Source organism: Leptonychotes weddellii, chromosome 1, assembly GCF_054177405.1.
Source record: "Leptonychotes weddellii isolate Sample4059 chromosome 1, ASM5417740v2, whole genome shotgun sequence".
Taxonomy (NCBI): Eukaryota; Metazoa; Chordata; class Mammalia; order Carnivora; family Phocidae; genus Leptonychotes; species Leptonychotes weddellii.
This window is the reverse complement of record NC_138369.1, coordinates 11,782,813-11,790,653: the sequence shown is the minus strand read 5'-3', so window position 1 is coordinate 11,790,653 and position 7,841 is coordinate 11,782,813.

Sequence of the window (7,841 nt, the reverse complement as noted above, 5' to 3'; positions counted from 1 at the left end):
CAGACAAAGCGCGACTGGCGGGTCCCAGGCTGGCGCAGCCGCCCTCCCACGGCTGGGCCTCCGCTCACGGGCGCCCTCTTGTGGCCACGGTGCGAATTCGGACCGTGCTTCTCTGCGCCACAGGCCTGGAGCTGGGTCTTTTGGGGGAGTTTTAATTTGAAGGAATACTTTAGCTCAAATTCTGCACATAAAGTCGCACTTTATTAACATTTTCTATTGTGCTATTCAAAACCGCCTAGGGGCGCCTGAAGGGGGCAGTCGGTTGAGCCTCCGACTCGTGTTCTCGGCTCAGGTCTTGATTTCAGGGTCCTGAGATCGAACCTCGAATCAGGCTCCCTGCTCAGCGCGGAGTCTGCTTGAGTTTCTCTCTCCCTCTCCCTCTGCCCCTCCCGCTTGTGCTCTCTTCAGTCAATCAATCAATCAATCTTTTTTAAAAACCACCTAAAATGTGGCCGCACAACAATCATCGAGCCATAAATCTTACAAGAGTGCAGAGGAGTCACTCGGCACCCCTGAGCTGGCCATGCAAGCGGAATGGGTGCTGATGGCATCTCCATGCGACAGATGGGGACGTTGGGGCTCAGAGGCTCCGTGACCCACGGATACCGGCAGAGCCAGGCCTGTGATCCTGAAGGCAGTACTCCTGGGGCTGCTCATCCATGCAGCTGCTCAAGAGGGCAATTTTCTAGAATATATGAATATTAAAAATGCACACACCTTTCTCCTCAATTTCTCTTCTAAGAATTTTCTATAGATACATGTCTACAAGTATACAAATACATGTGTATGAGAAACGCAAAATGAATGCATTTCTCGCCACATTTTTTGCAACTGCAAAATATTGAAAACAATTGTCAATTGAAGACTGTTTAAATCAATGGTTCCCCAGCCATGCAGTGGAATACTATAAAACTGTTAAAAAGGCAGAAGTGACTTTTCCTCCATGGTGCATTAGTGTAAAGAGTACTGAGAGTGAGAGTTTATGTACATTTTTGAAATGGGGTGGGGGGGGAGACTTTTATCCAAATATCTCTGGAAGGAGACACAAGTCACAGCTGTGGCCTCTAGGGAAGGAACCAGGGGCCTGGGGCTTGGCATGGAAGGCAGTCTCTTGTTTCTCCTTATACCCTTGGGTAGTTTGCATTTAAAAAATTCCATGGGAATGCAAGCTGGTGCAACCACTCTGGAAAACAGTATGGAGGTTCCTCAAAAAGTTGAAAATAGAGCTACCATATGACCTAATTGCACTACTGGGTATTTACCCCAGAGATACAAATGTAGTGATCCGAAGGGGCACGTACACCCCGATGTTTATAGCAGCAATGTCCATAATAGCCAGACTATGGAAAGAGCCTAGATGTCCATCGACAGATGAATGGATAAAGAAGATGTGAGATACACACACACACACACACACACACACACACACACACACACACTGGAATATTATGCAGCCATCAAAAATGAAATCTTGCCATTTGCAACGACGTGGATGGAACTAGAGGGTATTATGCTAAGCGAAATAAGTCAATCAGAGAAAGACATGAATCATATGATCTCATTGATATATGGAATTTGAGAAACAAGGCAGAGGATCATAGGGGAAGAGAGGAAAAAATGAAACAAGACAAAAATCAGAGAAGGAGACAAACCATAAGAGATAATCTCAGGAAACAAACTGAGGGTTGCTGGAGTGGAGCGGGTGGGAGGGATGGGGTGACTGGGTGATGGACATTGGGGAGGGTATGTGCTATGTATGGTGAGCGCTGTGTATTGTTTAAGACTGATGAGCCACAGACCTGTACCCCTGAAACAAACAATACACTATATGTTAATTTTAAAAAATTAAATTTAATTTAAAAAATAAAAATAAATAAAACATTCCAAAGAGGCTGGTGTAGGGACAGGAGTTGGAGCCCTTGAAACTCTGACCACTCTTCTCAGTCAGTCCTGCTCATTATCATCCCACCAACCTGGGGGCTTGGCGGTGCATGCATGATCAGAGGTTTCACCTGAGAGGGAACCCATCAGGAGAGGGAAGTGGAGGACACAGCACCGGGAGGAGATGAGGGTGGGGTGTGAGAGGTCCAGCCGCTGTATCCCGCCACCGACCACCAGGGGTCGCCGTGGCCCGCAGACACTGCAGAGAACACAGAGCCGGGGGCCCCCGAGACCCGCCTCTCCCAAGGACATAAGACACCCCTCACCTTGTGGTTGTGCTGTCCAAGCGCTGATCCACGTAAAGGGCCGGGCTCAGGGCAAGGAACGGGATCTCATTCGTCACTATTACTGTTATTGTTACTCAACTTGTCTCTTCTCGCAATGCGTCTCTGTGAAGCGGGAATAGAAAGTACGGCTCAGGAGGAATCCTGTGAGCACATCGGCGCAAAGCGCTGAGGACGATGTCCACGTAGGGGGCGCTCTCAGAAGGTCTGGGCTATCTTGTCCCCATTTCACCGAAGGGGACACTGAGACAGGAACACAGGAGGCCGCTCGTCTGACCAAGACCGGCCTGGCTGTGAGTGCCGGAATAAACCTGAGGGTGGACTCCTCCCATCTCTCTGCCCGTTCTCCATGCGGCCGCCAGAGGGCGACCTTACAACGTGAATAGGATCCAGGCCTATTTACTTGCCTAGCCGGCTTTCCCTTCCCTCTCAGAATCCAATTCCCCGTCTATCTCCCCCCGCCCAGGGCCCAACAAGGTCCGTTTTTGGCGTTATCTCTCCCTTCGCCAACCTCCTCACTACCCCTTCCGTAACGCCTTCCCACCGCAGGGCCTTTGCACCGAGCGCCTGCCTGAGCGCCCTCTCTTCTTTGAGCTGAGCGCCTGGCTAACTGCTCTACAGCTCCAGGAGACTCTTCTGCTCCCAGCCCACTCCCTCCCAGCCCTTCTTCCCAGGCCCTAACCTCTCTGAGTCCCTGACTCCCTACTGACTCCTCCCCAGGGGAGCCAGCATCCTGGGACTTCAGCCTAGCGAGGGGCGGCTGAGATGGTGGGGGAGTTGTCCTGCCTTGCATCTCATTCTCTTCTGGGGTAGAGATGGGGCAATTCCAGCAGTTGCGGGGGTTCCCCAGTTGCCCTGAAATCACGGGGAGGAGAGTGGACTGTGTGTCTCTAGAGACAAGGCTGCCCCTCTCCGGCCTCAACCTTATGACTGCCTGGTCGATGGGGAAGTTCTGGGAGGAGAGCTGGGCTCTGTGTGTGACCTCTGGGTCGAAGTTTCCCGCAGCTTCTGGTTTAGTTTCTTGATCTCTCCCGGACCAGGGCAGAGTTAGGGGACCCGGCAGGCACTTGGTCTCTGTCCACCTAGACCCTGCCCCTCACTGACTCACCCCCTCTCAGAGACCTCTTTCCCCCCATTTCCGACCCTGACTGTGGCCCCTCCCCTCACCTGACCCCTCTCCTCTGGTGGCCCCTCCCCTCCGCAGCCCCGGGTTCATCTTCTATCTGGGGTGTTGGGCCCGCCCCCTGATCCTGACCCCGCCCCTTCTCGCCCTGAAGCTCCTCCCCTCTGCTCCTGGCCCCAGGCATTCTCCATCTCTAAGGAAGCCTTAAGGGTCATCTGGGACAGAGGGGAGGGCCAGAGACGGGTTCTGATGGCTGCCGCCCCTGGGCCCCGGAACCTCTCCCCAGGCCCTGGGGTCAGAGGGGCCCCGATCCAAACCTCTTTCAGGTTTCCCTCCAACCCTCCCTGCACCCCAGTCTCCCACCTCTAAGAACGGCCACAACCCCCCAGGGCCACTAAAGCTGTGATCCTTGAAATAGGGGGTTGGAGGCCCCCCACATGGGAATTTGGAGGCTCCCTATGCCCAAGCCCTAGTTGAAATTTCCAGATTCCCTAGGCCAGTCCATGGGAAGATTTAGAGGGCTCCCACGTCCAGGTTGCAGAGGTATGTCCAGGCCCAAGTTAGGTGGGTGGTGGCAGTTTCAAGGTCCCCACACGCAGTTTCAAGATGGAAAGTCCTGATGGGCTCTGATGAGGGCCCATTCCCAAACCCTAGTAATGATTTTTGTTCCCCTAAGACTCCAGGAGTGTTTCAAGACCCTCACACCAGAGCCCTGGAGGAAGTCTGGAGGCCCTCAGACACTGGTGGGGAAATCGAGGCCCTGATTTAGGTCCTTTGGGGAGCTTTAACTTCCCCCACTCAACATCGCTGCAAAGCTCTGGGGGGCGGCAGTAGCTGAGGAAGGGGAGCTGGGGCTGCCTGGGACACCCCAGCTCAAATCCCTGCCCCTCTCCTGCACGTTACTGAGGGTGATAATTGCAGTTAGTGAGCACCTACTGCATGCCAACTTGCGTTCACTAAGACCTGAAGAAGCAGACGCCTTCAGTTGTTGGGCCAGCAGCTCTTCAACTGAGGGAAACTGAGTCTGTGAGGTTGACTGGGGACAGGGCCTAGGTTTGACCCAAGTGGCCAGGTTTTATGTTCAGGGGTCTCTATGTTAACTCAGCAAGGGGTCACCCAGAACCCCCCACCCCATTGAGAGGGACCATAGGAGTCATGGAGGGGGTGTGAGCCGCTGAGTGACTGGAGCCTCTGGAAAGCTGGAGAGACTCGGGCCCACCAGTTCCCCCTTTGGCCTCCAGGGGAGGCCCCAGCCCAAAAGATGAGGATGCGCAGGCCCCTATCTTGGCGCCAGTAAGAAACAGGCTTCCACTTCCAGTATCTGCCCGTGTGACCCCAGGACACCAAGTTAACTCTCTGAGCCTTAACTTCCCCATCTGTAAAGTGGGGCAATAACAGGAACAACCTCACTGGGAGGAGTCAGTGAAGAGATGTAAGTAAAGTGCTTTAGCATCCAGTAGGTGCTCAATGGATGTGTAGGGCCTTCTGCCCAGCCTGTGTGGCTCAGGACAGGTGCACAAGCAGATAGCCCTGAAACAGGGCACAAGGTAAGGAGCACATTTTGGGGAGAGACATTTGGGTCCCCTTGGGACACACTGAACCCAAAGGGCCTGGGGGTCCTCCAGAGGCCCAGAAGGGGTTGGACCCACAGAGGGGTGTAGGTGCAGGGTGCTGCCTGACCTCCCTTCTTCCCGTGAGAAATCTGCCCATTTATAGGCTCTTGGCTATAGGGCATAATAGCTGTAAAGGGGTGACCTCCCCATCGTCAGGGTCATGCAAGCAGACAAGGGGTCTCCAATAGCCGCTGGACAAGGAGGCCAACCCAAGAGGCCTGATTCTTCAAGGACCCCCCTCGGAGGCAGGTCACAGCCTGATGACATGAGACGGAGGGTGACACCACCCAGCAGCTGGATTGCTCAGATGACAGGTTCCAAAGAGCTAGAAAATGAACATTCCTCGGCTCTGGGCGCCAGGCAGGCCACTCCTGCTTGGTGAAACGTAAGCTGGGCCTGGCCCCATGGACTGCGTGTTTTTCCAGTGGCTTCTTCAGGCACAGCCTGACCACAACCTAGATTCCGTTGGGTCGGCCATTTCCAAGTGTTTGTGTTCAGCCGGGCCAGACGGCAGGTGGGGGCCAAGGCCAGGGGCCCAGGCCTCCCAGAAGGGAGGAGAAGCACCTTTGGGCCTCTAGTTGGACGTGCTCTGCCTGAAAGCGCCCCATTAAAGCCTCTCAGCAACCAAATGACAAGGTATAGGGACAATCTTACTAAAGAAACCCAGGGGGAGCTTTTGTGCAAACACATGACCCCTGGCAAACTGGCTCATTTGAGCCTCACTGTTCTGTCCTTCAAACTTTAGGATTAGCTTGGGACCAGGTCAGCAGCTGGTTTCGGGTAGGAGGCCGGGGTTGTGTATGTCTGCCTTGCCTCCCTGTAGGACCCTGGGCGAGTACTTCTCTCTCTCAGCCTTGGTTTCCTGAGCTTTAAAATGGGGCTAATAATGGAAACCTTTAAGGGTTGTTAACGGGATTCAAGCCAAGAGCAGGTGCTTCACAAACCTGAGGTCTCTTCTATCCCTCCTGGTTGGATTTGGCTCTGCCTCCCCCATCTGACTAAAGAGCTCCCTGAGGTTATGGGCTGGATCTTCAAGAAGAGGTGGTGAACTGGGGTTTGTCTGACTGTGTCATTCCCCTGCTTAAAATCCTCATGGACAAAAAAAGTAAACTCTAAAACCAGCATTCAAGACCATTGGACATCTGATTTTGGTTTGGCGAACTCCTATTCACCCGTCAAAACCCGTATCAACTGCTCTCTCCCCCAGAAAACCTTCCCTGGGCCCTCCTCTTGGTTTTCCCAGCCCCTGGCCCTCCTGCTGGCCCACACCTGACCCCACAGGCTGGGATATCTGTACCTGGCTTAGCCTCGCTCTTTAGAATGGGGCTCTTTGAGGGCCAGTCTGGGGGCTGAGTCTATGCATGATGAACCCTTGTATCCACAGGTCTACACATAGCATCACGTGTGCACAGCTCTGTGTGTGTGTGTGTGTGTGTGTGTGTGTCCCTGTGCTGGGCCCCAGGATCAGCAGCCAGGCCAGCTGCCCCCAGACCACCTGGGACATCAGTGTCCTTACGCGGCAGGGAGAGTGGGCTGAGCAGGGCCTCTTTATGAGGGAGCCTGGCTTGGCTGGAAGCTCACTGCTTCACTGACGTTCAACCGGAAAGAACTGGAGGCACAAGCAGCCAGCCTCGGCCCCCACGGCTGGCACCTAGGCCTTGAGCCCCATTAAAGTTCGAGGGGCACCTGGGTGGCTCAGTCGTTAAGCGTCTGCCTTCGGCTCAGGTCATGATCCCTGGGTCCTGGGATCGAGCCCCGCATCGGGCTCCCTGCTTGGCGGGAAGCCTGCTTCTCCCTCTCCCACTCCCCCTGCTTGTGTTCCCTCTCTCGTGTCTCTCTCTGTCAAATAAATAAAATAAAAATTAAAAAAAAAAAAAAAGTTCGAGCTTCATCTGGGGCAAGAGGGGAGGCTGGGGCCCCAGGGAAGGGCTGAGTCCGAGTGGGAGCCCCCCTCCCACGCCTTGATGGAGGCCTCACCGGGCAGCCTTCGAGGACATACCTGAGGTTTGGCAGCCCCCGGCCGCCGGCCCCCGGGGCTGAGTCAGCAGGAAGGGATTCAGGACTTCCCAGGAAAAGCGGCTGGGACCTTGAGGCCCCCCAGCCCCCAGCCCCCCGCCCACGCCCTCCCCAGGGCTGAGAAAGAGCAGGAGGTGCCGTATGTGCCCGGCTGTGGCCCAGTGTGCTTGGGGGGACTGCACTGTGGGAGTCGGTGAGGGCTTACCGTTGGCCCTTACTCGGCCAGTCCAGCTGTCTGGGGGTCAGAGCACCCCTAGGTGCAGGCGGATGCGGAGTGACGGTGGGGGTGCTGGTGCTACAGGGTGCATGGGTGCACCTGGCTGCGTGCTCTGTCACATGACCCTGGGGCGTGGGCCTGCATGTCAGGGGGGTGCTCCCTGCCTCCCCCCACCCCCCAGGGCGGCTGTTGGGGGTGGGACAGCGCCCTGCCCTGCTGGGGTATCCAGCACATCGGGCAAGCCTGGCCACATGCACTTTGCAGGGTTGGTGACTGCACGTAGGGCTGTAATCAAGAGTGACAGCGTCACCCAAATGGGTGACAAGAAGGTGTCCCTGGTGACGTGGGAGGGTGTGTCTGGAGAGGACAGGGACAGGGTGTGATGAGGACAGTGTGACCTGGGAACGGACGATGTGGGAGGCCAGCTGCACGGTGCTGCTCGGCGGCTGTGACCCTGGGTAGGGCAGCTTCTGTTGTTCCCTTGCCTCTGTGCCAAAATGTTGGTGTCTGTTGCCCCCCCTTCTGCCTGGGGGCCCTCCCTCTGGCCTGCCTAGACCACCCACCCCAGGCCCTGGGAGGGGTCAGGCAGCAGGCCGGCAGATTCACCTGGCCAGCTCTGTCTCGGCTGGCACCCTGCCTGTTTCCGC